The sequence below is a fragment of the Triturus cristatus genome, chromosome 10 (assembly GCF_964204655.1).
Source record: "Triturus cristatus chromosome 10, aTriCri1.1, whole genome shotgun sequence".
Classification (NCBI taxonomy): domain Eukaryota; kingdom Metazoa; phylum Chordata; class Amphibia; order Caudata; family Salamandridae; genus Triturus; species Triturus cristatus.
In genome coordinates this window covers 346,041,889-346,060,622 of record NC_140593.1, presented here as the reverse complement: position 1 = coordinate 346,060,622, position 18,734 = coordinate 346,041,889, and positions in this window count along the sequence as shown.

The window sequence follows — 18,734 nt, the reverse complement described above, 5'->3', positions numbered from 1 at the left end:
TGCAGCACTGATTGTGCCACCCACAGAAGTAGACTTTCAAACTTGACTCAGGCCTGCCACTGCAGTGCATGTGTGTGCAGTTTACTGCCAATTCGACCTGGCATTTAAAACTACTTGCCAAGCCTTAAACTCCCCTTTTATTACATATAAGTCACCCCTAAGGTAGGCCCTATGTAGCCCTAAGGGAAAGGTGAGATGTAGGTAAAAGGTAGGACATGTAAGCTTATGTTTTGCATGTCCTGGTAGTGACAAACAACCTATTTTGCTTTCACTGTGAGGCCTACTCCTCTCATAGGCTAGAATTGGGAATTTATTAATACACTTTTAAGCTGCAAATTCCTGATCAGAGAGGAGTAGCTTTCTCATGTTTCATATGTTTGGAATGGTATTAATAAATCCTCCTTACTCGTGAAGCTAGATTAAACATTACTATTTTAGAAATGCACTTTTGGAAACTGGATATTTCATTCCACCTACTGCTCTGTGTGCCTGACAGCCTGTCTCCAATACATGCCTAGGGTGGGTGACGGCTACATTTTTTGACTTCCCTCTAGACAGTCACAACACAGAAAGGATAAGTGTGTCTGAGTGCCCATCGACATACATGTACATTCTGATGGCCTTGCTGAGCAGGGTGGAAGGGAGGGGCTAACACTTCCCTTGAATAGGTAGAGTCCTGTCCTCACACAAAGGGCCCCCATAGATAGCCTAGCAGACAGGACCGGGCTGAAAGGAGAACCTGTGCACTTCAGAGAGCTGCTCTTAAGTCATGCCACATATCAAAGGCACTTTTGGGTATAGGTAAAATCAGACACTTCTGGATCTTGAACTGAACCTCTGTCAGAAGGATTGCTGTACTGCTTAAAGGATTCATCTTTGGGCTGCAGACTTAGAAGACCTGCTTTTCTCTTGTGCTGCCCTGCTGCCTGCTGCTCTCTACTGAAGTAGAGCTGGACTCTGCCTTCACTCCAAGTTATCTCCAAGGGCTTGTTGAGCTGCCTCCTGTTGCTTGAGACTCAGAGAAATCAATGTCTCAACCCCTGTTCCTGTGCCTGGCTCACTGGAAATGGCCCAGATACTTGCAACATGGATTTTAACACATCTCATGTCTGTGTGTAACAGAACTGGCCCATTGACACGGTTGTCGGAGTAAAATCGGCCCATCGCAACGGAACCAGCACTTTGCCTTCAAAGATCAACGCATCGGACAGCCTATCACTGCTGCTTGGTGAGATCGATGGATCCCCTCGACTGCGTGACAGAATCCGGCACATCGCTTAACGCCTCTCGACTTTGACACCCTTCTATAGAACTAACACATCGCCTTAACTGCGTGGAAAAGATCGACGCATCTCGCTGTTTGGAACCAGGAAAGGTACTTTGTTCACCGGAGCCTTCATGGGTCCTGTAGCCGGCCTCTTCTTTCACGATGTCGGCCTGAAGGTTGACTCTGCCTCGGTCCAGTGTGACCTAATGTCAACTTTTTAGCGCTACTTGCTTCTAAGCGCTTTATTGCATTTATTCCCTTAACATTCAATAACTCAACTTCTATATATTGGGGTTTTGGTCTTGTTGTGTTTATAATATAATAATTTATTTTTATAAACCTTGTGGTGTGTTTTTGCGGTGTATTCATTGTGTTAGTGGGTGTATGTGTTGCACACATGCCTTACACATTGCCTCTTTGGATAAACCTGACTGCTCTGTGCTAAGCTGCCAGAGGATGAGCACAGGTTATCTATTAGTGTCTATCTAGCTTTCCCTGACTAGGATTGTGTCTTCTGCTTGGGCATAGTGCATACTTTTGCCAGCCAGAAACCCAATGTTTAACACAATAGCTACATTTTCTGACAGTACACTATTGCACTGTACTTGGTTGCAGGGGATTTCAGTAACATGTGGCACCTAGTTGTTTCTACCGAACTCACACTGGCACTGCAGGCATACCAGCGGATTGCACTGATAATGATATTAACTTCCAACTTGCAATATCACAATAAACCTATAATAGTATAATAGCATCCTTGATTGCCATAGTAGCCACATGAAGAAAACAAATATTGCATGTCTTTGTTGTAGTTGATGTGAGGAATGCCCTCGCTCCCCATCTCCTCACTTTCTTCCAAAGTCCAACTACTCTGCTTCATTAGGTCACACTTAACATGTCGTTATCATAGGGGGGTGTAGCAACATTTCTGTTCCTGCTTCATTACCCCAGATTTTTCACCTTTTTCTGGATCCTATTCTTGCTGGTATCGGGGCTCTGTGCCATATGACACTACTGCCACAGTGTGTCTGTGTGCTCTGGCCTTAATATGATAATGGTAAAATTGATTTCACCCATTGTGTCTCTTTAACAGTCCTGTAAGGCCACTAAATATGGCACAGAAAATGCACCTAAGGCATGGAAGTTAAATATTATATGTGGAATGCATTGCATATTTACACCACCCAAATATGCAACAATAATATATACATCTTAAGTAACTTAAGTAGAAAAGTAACTTTGAAAACTATGTTTTAGGCTGCCTGAGTCAGAATTGATTTAAAACCAGTTCTACTACTAATCACACCTCCAGAGTTGAAATACACATCCTTGATATGAAGAGCTAACAACCCTAGCCCAGAGAACATTTGTCCAACTCTGAGCCCAGACAGTGCAAATTATCATTGGTCTAGAAATCTCACCCAGATTCCCTTTGGCATCCTGGAAGAAAGGTTAAGTTAGCTCCTCCCCAGAGGCAATGATCACCTCCCCACAGCTGATCTCACCTCGCTCTACAACTCAAATATGGTGGTCATACTTGATCAACTAGCACCCCTGAAATAAAATAAAAAAAGCCGACCTACTCCGTCCAGAACATGGTTCGACTCCGACATCAATGCCGAAAGGAGACAATTAAGAGCCACAGAAAGACGCTGGAGGAACAATCCTACTACTATCCACTGCGAACAACTCAGAACAGTCCGGAAGAAGTACAACAGTCCCATCAAGAACAAGAAATCCACGTTCTTACGCTCCGCACTGAATAGCGCAAAAAACAGACCCAAGGAGCTCTTTAACAACATCAGACAACAAACCTCCAAACCCGCTACGTCCTCATTGCAGGCATCCAAAGAACTATGCGACAACTTCACCAACTTCTTCAATGACAAGATCTCCAGGATCGAGCTCTCACCGGACATCAATAGCGCCCCCCCTACCAATAACAGCCCGTCTGGGGCGTATGATTGCGCACCCTTATCCCACACCAAACCCTGGCGACTCTTCCATCCCATTCGGAAAGCTGAGATAGTCAAACTGATCTCTACCTCCAAGCCCTCATCTCATGTCCTAGACCCTATACCTGCGCAACTGACCAAAAAGCTGAAACTCTCCTTAGCCCCACTCTGCTGCATGATTATAAACAGAAAACAAGCATTTGCAATGCAATAGGTCTCGCATTTATAAGAGTTTGAGCTATTGGCATTGTAAAATTACAATGCCTTTTATTTATGTTTTGGTTTTAAAACAAACAAAAGCCATTGTCATTTACAATGTCAGTAGCATAAACTCGCATAAAAGCAGTGTGTGGAGTGCAGCAGTGTGCGGCGTGCAGCAGTGTCCGGCGTGCAGCAGTGTGCGGCGTGCAGCAGTGTACGGCGTGCAGCAGTGTGCGGCGTGCAGCAGTGTGCGGCGTGCAGCAGTGTGCGGCGTGCAGCAGTGTGCGGCGTGCAGCAGTGTGAGGCGTGCAGCACTGTGTGGCGTGTAGCGGCGCGCAGCAGTGTGCGGCGTGCAGCAGTGTGCGGCGTGCAGCAGTGTAATGCAGCAGTGTGCGGCGTGCAGCAGTGTGTGGCGTGCAGCAGTGTGTGGCATGCAGCAGTGTTTCATGTAGCATTGTGCGGCGTGCAGCAGAGTGTGGCGTGCAGCAGTGTGGCGTGCAGCAGTGTGTGGCGTGCAGCAGTGTGTGGCGTGCAGCAGTGTGTGGCGTGCAGCAGTGTTTCGTGTAGCAGTGTGCGGCGTGCAGCAGTGTGCGGCGTGCAGAAGTGTGAGGCGTGCAGCAGTGTGAGGCGTGCAGCAGTGTGAGGCGTGCAGCAGTGTGTGGCGTGCAGCAGTGTGTGGCGTGCAGCAGTGTGTGGCGTGCAGCAGTGTGTGGCGTGCAGCACTGTGTGGTGTGCAGCGGCATGCAGCAGTGTGCGGCATGCAGCAGTGTGCTGCGTGCAGCAGTGTGCTGTATGCAGCAGTGTCGTGCAGCATGCAGCAGTGAGTAATGCAGCAGTGTGCAGCAGTGTGTGGCATGCAGCAGTTTGCGGCGTGCAGCAGTGTGTGCCGTGCAGCAGTGTGTGGCGTGCAGCAGTGTTTCCTGTAGCATTGTGCGGCGTGCAGCAGTGTGCGGCGTGCAGCAGTGTGTGGCGTGCAGCAGTGTTTCGTGTAACAGTGTGCGGCGTGCAGCAGTGTGCAGCGTGCAGCAGTGTGCTGCGTGCAGCAGTGTGTGGCGTGCAGCAGTGTGTGTTTAGAAACGAGAATTAAGTTAAAAGTAAACTTACGTTTCATCATTGTCATCTAATGACTTCGTTATGAGAGCTGATGTACCCTGTCTTACTTTGAATACTTCAAAAATAATCATCTACATAGCAAAAATCTTTCAGAGAATCAGAATGTGTACCCATTTCTATTAGTTTAATGTTTTGGCCCCAATTACCCAGGCAGGGACAAAGCAATAATTAAAACGAGAGAAAGCCTCAATCACGCAATGAGCCTCAAGCACGCAATGAGCTTGTGGCGCACTTCCAACAATCAAAAGTATGTGTTGCAAGTTATACTCAGTCAACGCGAGAGCAACATGGTGGTCACACACAACTTACATTAACATCTTCTTGTGTAAAACATCTTCTTGTTAACTGTTCAATTGTACTATATATTTTTATTGATGGACAGTATGTTTCCTAAAACTCAATGCTAATGCTTCCGTACTAGACTTGATCGATAACACACATCACAAATGTATCTCGCGTAGTGATATCTAAAGAGCATTAAAAGTTGCAAAGGTAAAACTGGAGTGTGGTGGAGAGACAGTGGAGGTTTAAAGAGTGTCTAGAGAGGTATAAAAGATGTAACGGTAAGACTAGAGAGTAGTGAGAGAGTTGAGGTTTACAGAGTGTCTAGAGGGGTTTAAAAGATGTAAAGGTAAGACTAGAGAGTGGCAGAGAGAGTAGATGGCCAGCAACATTACAATACATCGTTATAAATCACCAGAATGTGCTTAGTTCTGGTGCTTTTGGGAAAACGCAGATTTTGTGAATGCTACATGAGAGATCAGTGTGCTACATGAAATGCCCTCTGTAACCTGCCATATTGTATTGTGTGCAGAAGTGAAAGATCTGCCTGAAAATTGATTTATTGACTATAGTCCTTTGTTTATTGAGCTATACATTTCTAATTGCACATAACGTCTCCGAGTAAACCTTGGGGTGCTTGGCCTCGCTAGCCTGAGGGTCAAGGGGTAAACTTGATGCTCAGTTTTCGTCTCAAAGGTACGGTTAAGCGGCGCAACACAATAGTAAATACATCTGATGGTCACAATCTGAGCCCAGTATCCTGCGTCTGCCTTGGGACTTTTGATAAATGTCCCGGATTAAAGCAGAAAAGTTAGTCCATCAATGTTTTTAGAGAACTCATTTCGGACTACAGTGAATCACGCGTCTCATGTGAACTTCGTAAATGAAGCAACTTTCTGAAATACTCCTGGCTTCTGAGCGCTCGCTGTACGCTGAGTTTAAAAGTCAGTAGATGGCGAGAGGAGACATTATCAACACATGAGCCAAATGGAACCTCCATTTTGACACTTAGATTGAACAGTGAAGCAGGGGCAGGCTAAAAAATGATCTTGCAGGGAGATGTAATGGGACCTTTCACCTTGGCAATTTGTTACAGTGATATTTGCCACTCCTATCAGCCAAGCAATCTGACCCCTGCTATGTAGAGTGGTAGTTTAAGAGGCAGCATTTCATTTTACAAAACAACTGGCGATTTCACATGCTCGGCGAGCACTCCATTTTGGAAGCAATAGTTCACCTTAGCAGCCAAGCACAAAATTGCTGCCAGCAAAGCGGGCTTGCCGTTTAACGGAGGCACGGGGTGAGTGGATGATTAAAAGTAGATTTTGACCTATGCTTTCTAAGCAAAACCGGTAACTAAATGTGGGATGAACTCCAATCTGCGCATGGGTGCTTTGGTTTTACTTAATGAGAGCTTGCTAAAAAAATATTTTAAAAAATATTGCGGACGGAGTCTGTGAAGCCGCTTACCTATAACAAGCCTAAAGAAAACATCAGTGTGAAAGACCACTTTTGTTTCTGTTGCTGCAGAGAGGGCGAGGGGGGAGAATGTGGCCTTATTGCCAAAGCTGCCGACTTTGAAGCTGAGCAGAAAAAGCAAATGGGTGCGAGAGCGCAATGTGGAACACTCATGCTTGTGCTAGCGGGAGCAGCGGTGCGCTGCCACGCTAATTAGAAACATACACCACTTTTGTTCCTGTTGCTGCAGAGAGGGCGAGGGGGAAGAATGTGCCCTTATGGCCAAAGCTGCCTACTTTGAAGCTGAGCAGAAAAAGCAAATGAGTGAGAGAGCGCAATGTGCAACACTCATGCTTGTGCTAGCTTGCCCCTAGCGGGAGCGGGAGTGCTAATTAAAACAAGCAAACAAAAAAAAAAAACGCCACACGACCGATGCGCCTTAACGTACACGATACAAAAACGCAAGCCTACACATGCAACCTTGTAAAAATTAAAAATTCACCACAAAACCTACGTGCCTCAAAATGCGAACAAAAAATGTAAACAAAAGTTCAAACACATGCAATACTGAAGAGTTAACGTGAATAGAAGGATGCATGCAATAGTAAAACAAACAAGAAGGTAAAGGAAAGAAAACAAACGGAAAGAAAGAGCCTGATCAAAGCTGAAGAAAAGGGAGGGGGAGAAGGGAGGAGGGAGTGCGAGCAGCAGCTGTGTTAAACAAGCCGAGGTGACAAGAAGGGCTGGGCGAGAAGGGAGGGGGGAATGCCAGCAACAGAGGAGCCTGATCAAAGCTGACGAAAAGAGAAGGGAGGAGGGAGTGTGAGCAGCAGCTGTGCACGTGCACGCCAACATGCACTCAAGGTTTAGGCCAGCCAAAACTGTGGGTAGCACTTTGAAAATCCCACATATAAAATGTCTCTTCGAGCCTTTGGCTCGCGAGACCTAAAAAGGACCAGGGAGAAGAAGGGTTCAGAAGAGTGATGAGCAGGAGATGTAAAGGGGGACAGAGTGGCGGTAAACTGGAAAGAAAAAGACAAAAGGTGGAGACGGGGCAAAGTATGAAGAGAGCTGAGGTTGAGAAGATAGGGAAAGCAATGAGAAAAGGAGGAGCTAGTGAGACCATGTATGATGTCCTGGCTCGTTCATGTATGGAGCGGAGATTCTGGGAGAGTGAGGGGAGGAAAAGTGGGGAGAGCCCGTGAGCAAGGTAAGAGAGTCTGGAATGAAAAAGACCAGCGAGAACAAAGGGTCTAAGAGGGAGAGAAAGAGATGTCAAGGGAGCAGAAGAGTGTGAGAAAAGGCGCTTCATGCGAGTGTGTGAAAGGGCGGTAGATTGGGTCGACAGGGACAGAAAATAGTTTGGGAGAGCATCAAAGAAAAAGAAGAGATACCCCGATTAAAAAAGTGATGAAACAGAGGATAGGATGGTAGGTCTAAGGGGGAACAGAGATGGTGACAGAGAGAAGGCTAGAAAATGAGAAAGGGGAACTACAGGCTGGAAATTAAGAAACGCGGTGGTGATGGAGAAGAGTGTTAGAAAGCGAGGGAGCGAACATGTAAGAAGGAACGAAGGAATGGAACATGGAAGGGTGACATAAACCAGGGAAGAATGAAGAGAGGATGTTTGGAAACAAGAACAGGGAATACCTTTTGTAGGCAGAACTCCTTAAAATCACACATTCAACCCGATCAACAGACGCCATTCAGATCTTTCTTGTGGCGATTACATATGATTACAGCACACAAATGATAGTTTTGGCCTGCAGGTGGCGATAGGCGACCACGTCCAGAAATTAGTTTGGGGTTGGTAACTTGTCTCCGTAACATCCCCCTTTTGAGTGTGCCCAAATGTGTGATAAGGGCCCCACACAAAGTTTGCGGCATTTAAAAAACATTGTGTGGCAAGAATGGCAAAATTATGGGACAAGAAAATACAAATTATGGAGCACGTTGCCACATATACAATGAGAATGTTCTTTTTTTATTTTAACACCAAAGCAATCGGCAAATAAAACAAGCATTGCTTAAAAGCGGATGCCCAATACTCTCAGCGAGTGTGCTCAGATGGAGTGACAGGCGCCGGAAGGAAGGAAGCAATGACGGACAGAGGTGCGAGTGAGGAGGCGCGCGTGCGCTAAAAGGAAATAAAAACAAGCATTTGCAGCGCAGCCGTGAAAGTGATCGCGGGCTGTAAGGGTGCCCACGAGCGATGCGCTTAGTGAGCCATGATGAGACAGGAAAGCCAGATGGCACCTGTGCTTGTAACTGTGCGCGTAACCGCACGCTCTAGGCCACACAAAAAGCTGTGGTCGGCTTTTTGAAGCCCACTTACTAATAGTCTTGCCACGGCAGCGCAAATGGTGGGATGCAGCCCAAGTGATTAGCAGTGGCTGAGATTAATTCAAGCATGCCATACATCACTTCTTTGTATGCTTTAGTGTCTTACCTCTTGAAAGAGCACTATATGTCACAGCGCATTACTAATCCAACGACCAGCTACCTGTCCTACCAGCCCTTGACCTTTTGGATAGGTTCACGCTATAGAAGTACCACATACATACAATCATATATGCTACGGAGAAGAAATTTGACATACTGACCCCCCTGACTACTAACACTGTTTTAAAACCCCTCAGAATGCAGTCTGATGCCCCTCTGTCGCCACCTGCCCAGGTGTCAGATGTTCTCCAGCTTGGAGGCTCTGCCCTGGTTCAGAGCATCCTGCCCCTCTTCACACCTGCCCAGAAGGCCTTTCTATCGCTGTGACTGGACCATTCCAAGGGAATCTATCTGCAGCTGCCTGCCAGCCCTGTTTAGAAGTTAAGACTGGCCTAAGATGACGCAGACACAGGGACAGCGCGCCCTATTACAATTAATGTTCTGCTCTCAGGGCAGCTGGGAATCCGCGCCTGCCCTGGGGGCAGCGCTTTCAGTGAAATACAGAGCAGCTGTTTACAGCCCTCCTTTTGCAAAGATGTCCAGGCGTTGGAGCGGTACCAGGGTCCTCCTTAAACTTGAGCTGCTTGTCCCATCTGCGCGACACCCAGGTCTTGGGTTGAAGCCTGGACTGCTGGACATTGTGAGGGTTGGGGCCCACGAGTATAGACAATACCGCTCTTCTCGCGCTGTATGCCTGTTTGGAACAAGACAGGATGCAAACATAAGGCTTGTAGGCTACCGCCAGCGTTGACCAAACTTGGGCCTGCATTGCCCCGCCCAAACGCGCCCTTCGCTCATCCGGATACAAATGTCTGGAACGAGCCAGGCCTGAAACACTTACAGGCACATTGTATACGAGTGCACACCAACCTGCAGTACAGGCAGGAAAGGTATTAGTACACGAATACCAACATAAACCGCAAAGATCCACTAATAAGCAGGTGAATAGAGAGACCTCGACTAATAACATGCACCGGTTTAGGGAGAGTTATAAAAGACAACCAAGAAATAAAGAACAACCACCTTAAGGACAGAAAGAATCCAGGAATAAATGAAAGCCTTTTCTATCATTTGCACATCACCAAGCAAAGTGTTCTGATTTGTTTTTCAGTCTATTAAAATATTTTTTTCATCACACAAAAGTACAAAAAATAGGCTTTCACAACTACTGAAGTACATTTCGAACTGTTTGTACAGTTGACTTATTAGCAGATATCCTACAGACAGTTCACTTTACAAAATCCTGGAACTCTGCAGCCAGAGAAGGAAAAGTAATTGTAAAGCGACTTCTGACTTCCTTCTGTGACACACAGCAAATGTGAGAAGATAAAACATATTTTACGGCATCTTTACGGCTCCTTCACTTTCGGATTGAACAGAACACCTGTTATTTGTCACCTTGCCAGAACCCGTGAGCTCGACCCGATAGAAGCTATTTTTCACACAAACTCCACCAACCTCTCCCTACAGACCACACTGAGTTCCCCCACCTCCAGCCCAGCAGAGCTCCAAGGTGCGGCACGCCGTGGCCTCGCCTCTGGATTATGAGTCGGAAAATGAATCAAAACAACAATATAACAACAGAATGCAAACCACAACCCAGGCGTAAACTGAAATATGCAAGACAGGCAGGTGCGAGAATACAGGACTCACAAAGCGCACACGCAGGGCGTGGCAAGGGGTGTGTGGGAAGGTTTGGGTGATGTGGCCTGAAGACCCTGGAGCTCACCGTGCAGGAATGTTCACAAAAACTCGGCGAGGAGCCGAGGGAGTAGGAGGGTTCACCGAGGGCCAGCTCTGAGCTCCAAACATCCCCACGCCGGAGCTTCCTGGCCACCCTGGGTCACAGAGGACATTGGTGGCCAAAGGACTACATTACCCAGCAGGCCTCCTTCCCTCTGTACAAACCACATACAGGCTTGGCCTCAAGAAGTGGGCGGGGCTAGCAAGGTGTGCATCGGACAGTGTCAACCAACAGCTTAGACAAGGGGTTACACCCCCCTTCCCCAAGAATCGTAAATATATTTTCTGATAAGTAGTTGGGGAATGAATGTGAATGTAGAAAAGGATTTAGGCTGTAAAGTATTGGTTAGAGGAAGCGGTTTCGGAACAGCTTTTATTTATCTGTTTACCACATTTACCACATTTTACAGCAAAACCGCTTTCCGAATTTTACTGCAAATTCTTCGGAAAGACAGCATTCACCAGATAGGAGCATTAACACCTCTACAGAATTGAAGGAAGGTGGCCTTCCAATCAGAACAACCAGCTTTCAGGGATAAAGTAATTTACCACCATATAGGAGTGGTCGCATCCTGGATGGCAAAATGCTAAAAAATAAATAAATAAAAAAGCTATGGGTCTGGAACTTGGTGCATCGGAACCAAAAGTAAAGGGGAAATATATTAGAATACTTTAATCAAACGGGATGATATTTTTTTAAGATTAAATAATGCACAACACGTTCCTGTGTTTGCTTCATTCATGTAGAACGAAAGCTTTTTTTTGGTTTAAAAAAAGTGTAAAAGCGCTTTTTATAAATAAACATTTTAAAACAGATGAGCGGGTTGGGAGTGATGGGGTGAACAATCACAGCGGGTGGGGGGAAAGCAACATTACCAGCAGGGGAAAAGCAATACGAGGGAGAGAACATAGGGCAAAGGTAGAAACAGGGGTGAGGGCGGTGGGAGAGATGCACACGGACACGAGACCAACACGAGTGAGGGAGGGAGAGAAGCACATGGGAGAGAGCGCAACGTGGGTGAGAAAGAAAAGCACGCAAGGGAGACAGCTGCAAAACAAATGCACTCTCATGGATAGCTTAAGCAAACAAGCTTTCGCCACTTTCCTCGGCCACGAAAGTGAAAGTGATCGCGATTGCGATCGCGTGCTGCCGAGGAAAGACACATGGCGCTGCGCGCGTGCACGTTCACGTGCACTGAGGCTTTAGGCCACGGCAGCACTTTGAAAATACCAACTATAAAATGTCTCTCCGAGCCAGCGCAAGCGCTGGGGCTCAGCGAGACCTAAACAGTGGTGAGGGGAGAAGGCAGTAATGTTAAAGAGCCCACAAGAGTGACATAAAAGGGCAGGGAATTTCCTGTGGTGGACGAATGAGGCATCAGGTAGAATGAAGGCTTCACAGGCTTGGTATGTGGTACTCTGACAAGCAGTAGCACCAGCTGCAGGCTTCGGAGCAAAACATTGGGCCCTAGCACTTATTCTGTTACAAATGAAGCACTGCAGTAACCTGAACTAGTCAGTGACTATTACTTGCCTCATAACAATATGTATGGAAATGCTTGCAGATCTGAGCAGAATAATACTTATGGTCAGCATTTTCAGTTTTCCTGTCTGAACCAAACCATATAACATATATAACTTTTCTCACTTTTACTTAGAATTGAGGCCAGTGCTGGCGATATTAACGTTGTGTGTGAAGTTAACCATGAAGGAAGCACTGAACCTGAATACGGAATACATCAAGTTCTGTAGTTTGTTAAAATAAAGTTATACCCACCAGCATGGCTCCTAGTCAAATTTCAGAGGAAGTGATTCATTGATAGGTTTATAAATGTGTGCAAAATCACCTTTAAGCAGTCCCAAAGTGTAAAATAATTGAACATTGTGGCGACTGAAAAAGGAACCACAGACTGAAGACAGCAAATTAATTAATCATTTCTTCTTTTCATATGTGCCACATTGTACCGATACTCACTGAGTGTGGATGGATTCATATATGGAGTCATTATCCATGGGCATATGGCATATGCACTAACACCTGAAATAGTAATGTATATTTTTGCACATCACAGTTACAATTGTTTTGCTGTTACATTGCAATCAAAAGATATCAGAGGCTTATTATCCGAAAATGTATGCGTCCTCAGACTCTCCACTATGTAGCCTTGCATGGATACCACTGTGTCGGAATATGAATGGATCACGAGTGCTCCCAGGGAAACACATTACTCTGTCTGTAATCATGTTTTGCATCACACACCACTTGTCTATCCATTGAATCAGTATTTTTCCTGTTGTGGAATAAATACTCAGTGGTGAAGGGTGGGCGTATTGACACGTGTACTATTTAGACATCCAATGACATTAGAAAAGCGGTCTATATGGTAAAATTGGAGCTTGGTTGTATGCAGTTTATGTTCACTTCTTGGGGAAATATATGTAGGTATTGATTCGCATTAACAAAGAATCACAGGATGCATGAATAAATCACGACAGTGAATACAGGGACACTGCAATCACACCTTGACAGCTGCCAGATGCTAATAGATGAACACTGCATAACACCTGCACATGGGTGATGATGCCCTTACTGCATAAGGTGTGTCTCTCAAGCTGAGGCTTTAATTCAGCAATTAGATCTAGGATTACTGCACTACTTAGCCTACACTCCTCCTCTACTTTTCATAAAGTGTGGCCCTTAGTCTGAAGATCCGCTCCTGTCTTCCCTGCCTACTCTGCAGAACAGCCCAAATCCTCATTTTCCATGCCATGACAAAGAGAGCAGCCACTTTAGAAAAACTCAGATGCAATCTATTGTTTGCACATGATTACCACCTGGGTCTAGGTGGGGGTAAAATGCATGCACCATTTGCTGTTTTTGCAACTATTTGCGACTGTGATTAACATATGAATAGCGAATCGCAAATAATGATTTCTTATTTGCAATTCACTATTTGGAGTCAGTAAATTATTGAATCGATAATCATTGGCAATGATAAATTTAGGGATGTGAATGGGTTTCAGACATTCGATATTTTTTATTTTGTGACCGGTATTCAGTTTGTGACTGAATACCGATTCGCAATGGTTCTGTCCACCACATGGCCCTAACATCAGAATGTTCATACAACTGATTGGCTCTTAAAAGTAACAAGTGACCCAAAATACTGCAGAAAATCATTTTCAAGTAGTTTCCCTGTCTAAACCAAGCCATATTAATTATAAAACCTTTCTCACTTTTACTTAGAATTGAGGCCAGTGCTGGAGATATTAACGTTGTGTAAAGGTTAACTGTGGAAGAACCCTAGACCTGATTACAGAGCACATCAAGGTCCCTAGCTTGTTAAAATAAAGTAATATCCACCAGTGAAGCTCCTGGTTAAATTTCAAAGGAAGTGATTAATTGATAGAATTTTAAATGTGTGCAAAATCACCCTTAACCAGTCCCAAAGTGTAAAATAACTGAACGCTGTGGCTCCTGAAAAAGGATCCACAGATTGAAGACAGCAAATTAATTCATCATGAAGTGTTAAATTAAACGTTCCTTGACATGTAGGTTGGCGCAGCACAAAGGCCATCTTTCATTTTGGGATTGCTTCCTTAGGGTAATCTACATTCACTAACAATGTTTAAATGAATGAGCGAGTCGTGATATTTGCATGCTATAAGGAGAAAAGGTTCAAACAGCTTTTACAAAAGGCAAACGTCCCCTGCTCTGAATCAATTAGGCTTGAAAGGAGCTGCTTGTAAACATTAAAGGAAATGACCTTTGACAGGATGAATCAATATGCTAACATTTGCTTTGTACTCTAGTATGATAATGCATGTTGACACACGACCACGATAAAGTGTTGATGGCAGTCCATAGAATTAATGGTTTGGAAATAAAGAGAGTTTAATTTCCCAATCCATTTGGGATTATGTTTTAATCAATTGTACCATGACACATTTCTGCCACAGGCAGTTTTAGCGTTTAGAATGAAATGAAATCATCTGTGCAGTAACATTGTTTGACCTTGCAAAACATATTTAAACTAATATCTTGGATTGATTGCAAAAGTGGCTCAGCGCATCACATATCTGAAAAGATACATGTTCTGTAAAACGAGCATCAAACGAGCATCAACTGATAATGATAAAATATTTGTGATTGAGAAGGAACACATTGATGTAATTCAAGAGACACTTATTAAAGCATGGCATTAAATGGGTGTTCTCTTGTAAGCCTGCCATAATGCTCCAAAGAAACGACAACATTATATTGAAGTTTTTATCCTATTTAGGGCTCTTGGAGTACACATGTGGTCAGATCCTGTAAATTGCACTAGTGACGGGTAATTTAGCACTGTTGACGGGAAATGTTGCCCTGGTGCCAGCCAATTTACATCGCTGCTTGGCAATTTTGAACCAATCTGATATTTGCACTGATGACAGGTACACATTGTAGAGTTGGCAAAGGTCAGCTGGTGAAAATGCGATTTTTTGTAAAAGTAGTCAGTCGAAATGTAACTGCACCATTGCTCAGGACCAGTGCAATGTATTTTGTTTTGTCCTTGACTAACCTAGAGGGTGTGTGTTGCATTAGCACATAAAATACATAACATTTTTCATGGGCAGACTCCCTGAAGAGTCATGTAGGAAATGTATTTTATATCTTCGTAGTTGGAAATTGTACAGCTATTGCACCTCTCCAAGATAAGGACCTCGGTATGGTAAATACTGTAGTAGCCAACCCCCTCCTGTGGAAGCAAACTTAGAATGTGTGGTGGTTACCTGCATTTGCACCAAGTTTTTCGTTGCACGGATCGTGCAAACAAATCCTCATGGAGTGCACAATTAAGTTACGATCCTATTTTGGTGCAAACGTTAGTTGGTGCCAAAATTGGGATTAGTGGAGCAATTGGAACAAGGTGCTTAGTGCAAAGAAAACAGCAAGTATAGTGCGGGAAACAAACATACTCTAAAGGAAAATGTACTTTAATTATTATGAACAAGATTACATACAGTTGAACTGCTTTTGGGCGGGCATGGAGTTCCACGCCTCCGTGCACACCTGAGGTCTCCAGCTCCAGGCTCCTCCCCTCCCCTTCGTTGCACGGCGAGGCTGATGGCGGACGGCAGTAAAGGACGCTGATTCCGGGCTCCGAGGTTGCGAGATACTGCAACGGAGCGGAGCGGCTTTCTCTTTTCTTGTGGCGCTGAGCTCCGAGGTTGCGAGATACTGCAACGGAGCGGAGCGGCTTTCTCTTTTCTTTGTGGCGCTGAAAATTCATGACGCCTCGCCAAGGGGGGTGCTTTTGATCAGTGAAACGGTGCAGAGTGGAGCCGTTTGTCTTCTCAGGTGGCGCTGGATGTTGGAGGAGTTGGTGAGGACGCTGTGGTGAGCTGCACTTGGGGAGCTCTTTCTCTGCCTGTGAAGCGGAAAACTGCTGGCTTCAGCTGCTGTCTTCGGACCTCGGTGTCTGTATTTGATGAGACCACAGGACGGCTGGATGTAAGGTACAGCGGCTTTGGGCTTGAATCTAAACTTCAGGCATTAATTAATTAATTCTCTGCTGCCCCTGTCTTTTCTTAAATATGGGGAAGCTAACTAATACACGTAAGGCAAAAGCGCTTCGTGTTCAGGTTAGAGAAGTAAAAAATGCAGCCAAGTTATTAAATAAAAATACTATCCGTGATAAAGGTGACTCAGGGGAAAAAATTGACAGTTCTGAAAGCTCGGATGAGATGCAGGAGTCTTTCGGGGAGCTTTTGACTCCGATTCCGGATTTTGAGGACTCCCAAAGTGTAGAGGTGGCACGTTCTTCTCCTACTCCGGGTACTATTTCGAAACAAGAAGGTTTTATGGATGTGCTAAAAGGTGCTAAATCTTTCCCTCTTTTTGATAAAAAAAATGCAGCAACTTGTCAGATCATTCCTGCTCATGTATGTTCCTCTTCCGCTTCCTCAATTATTCAACCCCCACATTTTTTGCATAAACCTAACCTCTCTGCACCTTCAACAAGTTTGACGTCACCACTCAAAGCAAACTCATTGGAACACTCCTTGAAAATTATGGACGACACTCAGAAAGAGGCTTTGTCCTCGGAAAATTCGGCCATGGTCGCTTCACTGTTCAGCAAGCTCCCCAAAACTGCTGTTGACTTAGTTTCACATGATAGTCACCTTAGTCCTTTGTTAGATTTGGACACTGAGACTGTCGGCGAGATCCAGATGTCAGTCAAAGATATGCTAAATTTAATTCTTGATGAGGTTCGAGAATTAAAGAGGTGTCAAAAGTCTGAGTTGGCTTTGATCAATCAGCGATTGGATAAAATGGAGGATCTTTTTTCTACATTTCCTGCCCGCTTTCAAGAAGCCGAAACTCGCATTTCTAATCTTGAGGATCAAATGATCGAGGTTAAAAAAGATACAAGTCGGCTTTCCCTTACTACACGTTCACTAGAAACTAAACTGGACAATTTGGAAAATTATAATCGTCGTTCGAACCTTCGTATAGTGAGGGTTCCAGAAGGCCTTGAAGGATCCAGTACGTTGCAATGGGCTTCCTCTTTTTTTAAATCAAAAGTGATCCCTAATCATGAGGGCGACTTAACTATTACACGTGCACACCGAGTTCCTGCCCAGCCTTTTTCAAATTCTTCTCTTCCTCGAACAATATTGGTCAATTTTTCTGATATACGGATTAAAGAGACTATTCTTTCGATGGCAATCCAGAAAAGACAATTTTTTGTTACTGAATCTTCGAAGTGTCATATTTTTTCAGACATGTCTGCCTCCGCAGCTCGGAGGAGAAAAGAGTTTGTCCAAATGCTACAGTTGTTTAAAGCTAAAGGTGCCCAAGCTACGATAGCACAACAGTCTAAGCTTAAAGTTTTGGTGAAAGGCAAATTTTTTATGTTATCTGATATAGCAGCAGCACAGGATCTGCTTAAGGAGATTTCGACCTCTCAATCGAGTTAGATTGGGAGGAGTTTATGTTGAGCTATGTCTTTTTCTGTCCACAGGATGCTATAGGTTTTATTTTTTTTTCTCTGTGAGCTGATAAACTGGAGGGTGGGGGGTGGGCTAGGAGAGCTTAAAGGAGCGCGGAACCCAGGGGGCCCAGGGGGTGTTAACAGGTCACCCCAATGAAGTGGGGTAGGTTCCTATGGTCTGCGTGGGAGGAGGAAATTTGGCCATTGGAGGGTAGGGTTTGGGGGGCTGAGGGTGGTGATGGTTGGGGTGGGGATGTCGGTGATGGGTGGGATGAATCAAAAAAGGAATTTGATGGTGTCAGGGTATGTTTTTTTTTTTCTTGATTTCGATTTTAAGTGCCAGAGGGTATATAATGTGTAAGGGGTGGTCTGATGATATCTGTCTTCAGCTAGTTAAACTCTGATTTCAATGTCTATGAAAGAAAGTTTGAAGTTGTTTTCCCTTAATGTTAATGGTTTAAACAATATTAAGAAAAGGTGTGCTGTGGAATGCTGGTTAAAGGCTGAAAATCCATCCATTATTCTGCTACAAGAGACTCATATTCCCTCTTCTAAATTAGATGTGTTTTCAATGTTTAAATCATGGGCTTCATTTAGTTGTTTTGCATCATGTGATGAATCTAAAAGAGGGGTGGCGATATTTTTAAATAAGAATATCTATCCTGAAATTATTCATTCAGAAGAGGGAGGTTCAGGACGTTGGTGTTGGGTCTCTTGTAGAGTTAAAAGTAGATAAAGACCCTTTATTTTTGTATGCTGTTATGGACCCTTAAATGATGATTTCAATATGTATGAAGATATGTTCCAATCCTTATTAACGGTGTCAGGCGATATAGTGATTGGTGGTGATTTTAATGTTTTGATGGATCCCAAATTGGATTCATCTTCACAATTAACAAAACAACTTAAACCTAAAGTTTCACAAACCATCTCTAATTATATAAGATTATTGGATCTCTCTGATCATTGGCGTTTAGCCAACCCCTTGAAAAGAGAGTATACTTGTTGGTCGGGCAGATTTAAGTCCTCCTCTCGTATTGATTTTTGTTTAGCTTCACGCAAACTAAGGCTTGGTTCCTATAATACGGTGCATAATGTATTTTCCGATCACGCTATGCTCATAAGGGAAATCATTCTCTGGGATATCAGAAGGTCCCCTAAAAGATGGGTTTTCAATAAAGTTTATCTTTTTTTTTTTTAAAAAACCTTTATTACAATTTCGAAAAGATACAAGTATGGGCCTACAACCAACAGGCCGGCCGCTAAACGCAGTGTAAACCTAGGCACGACTTAACA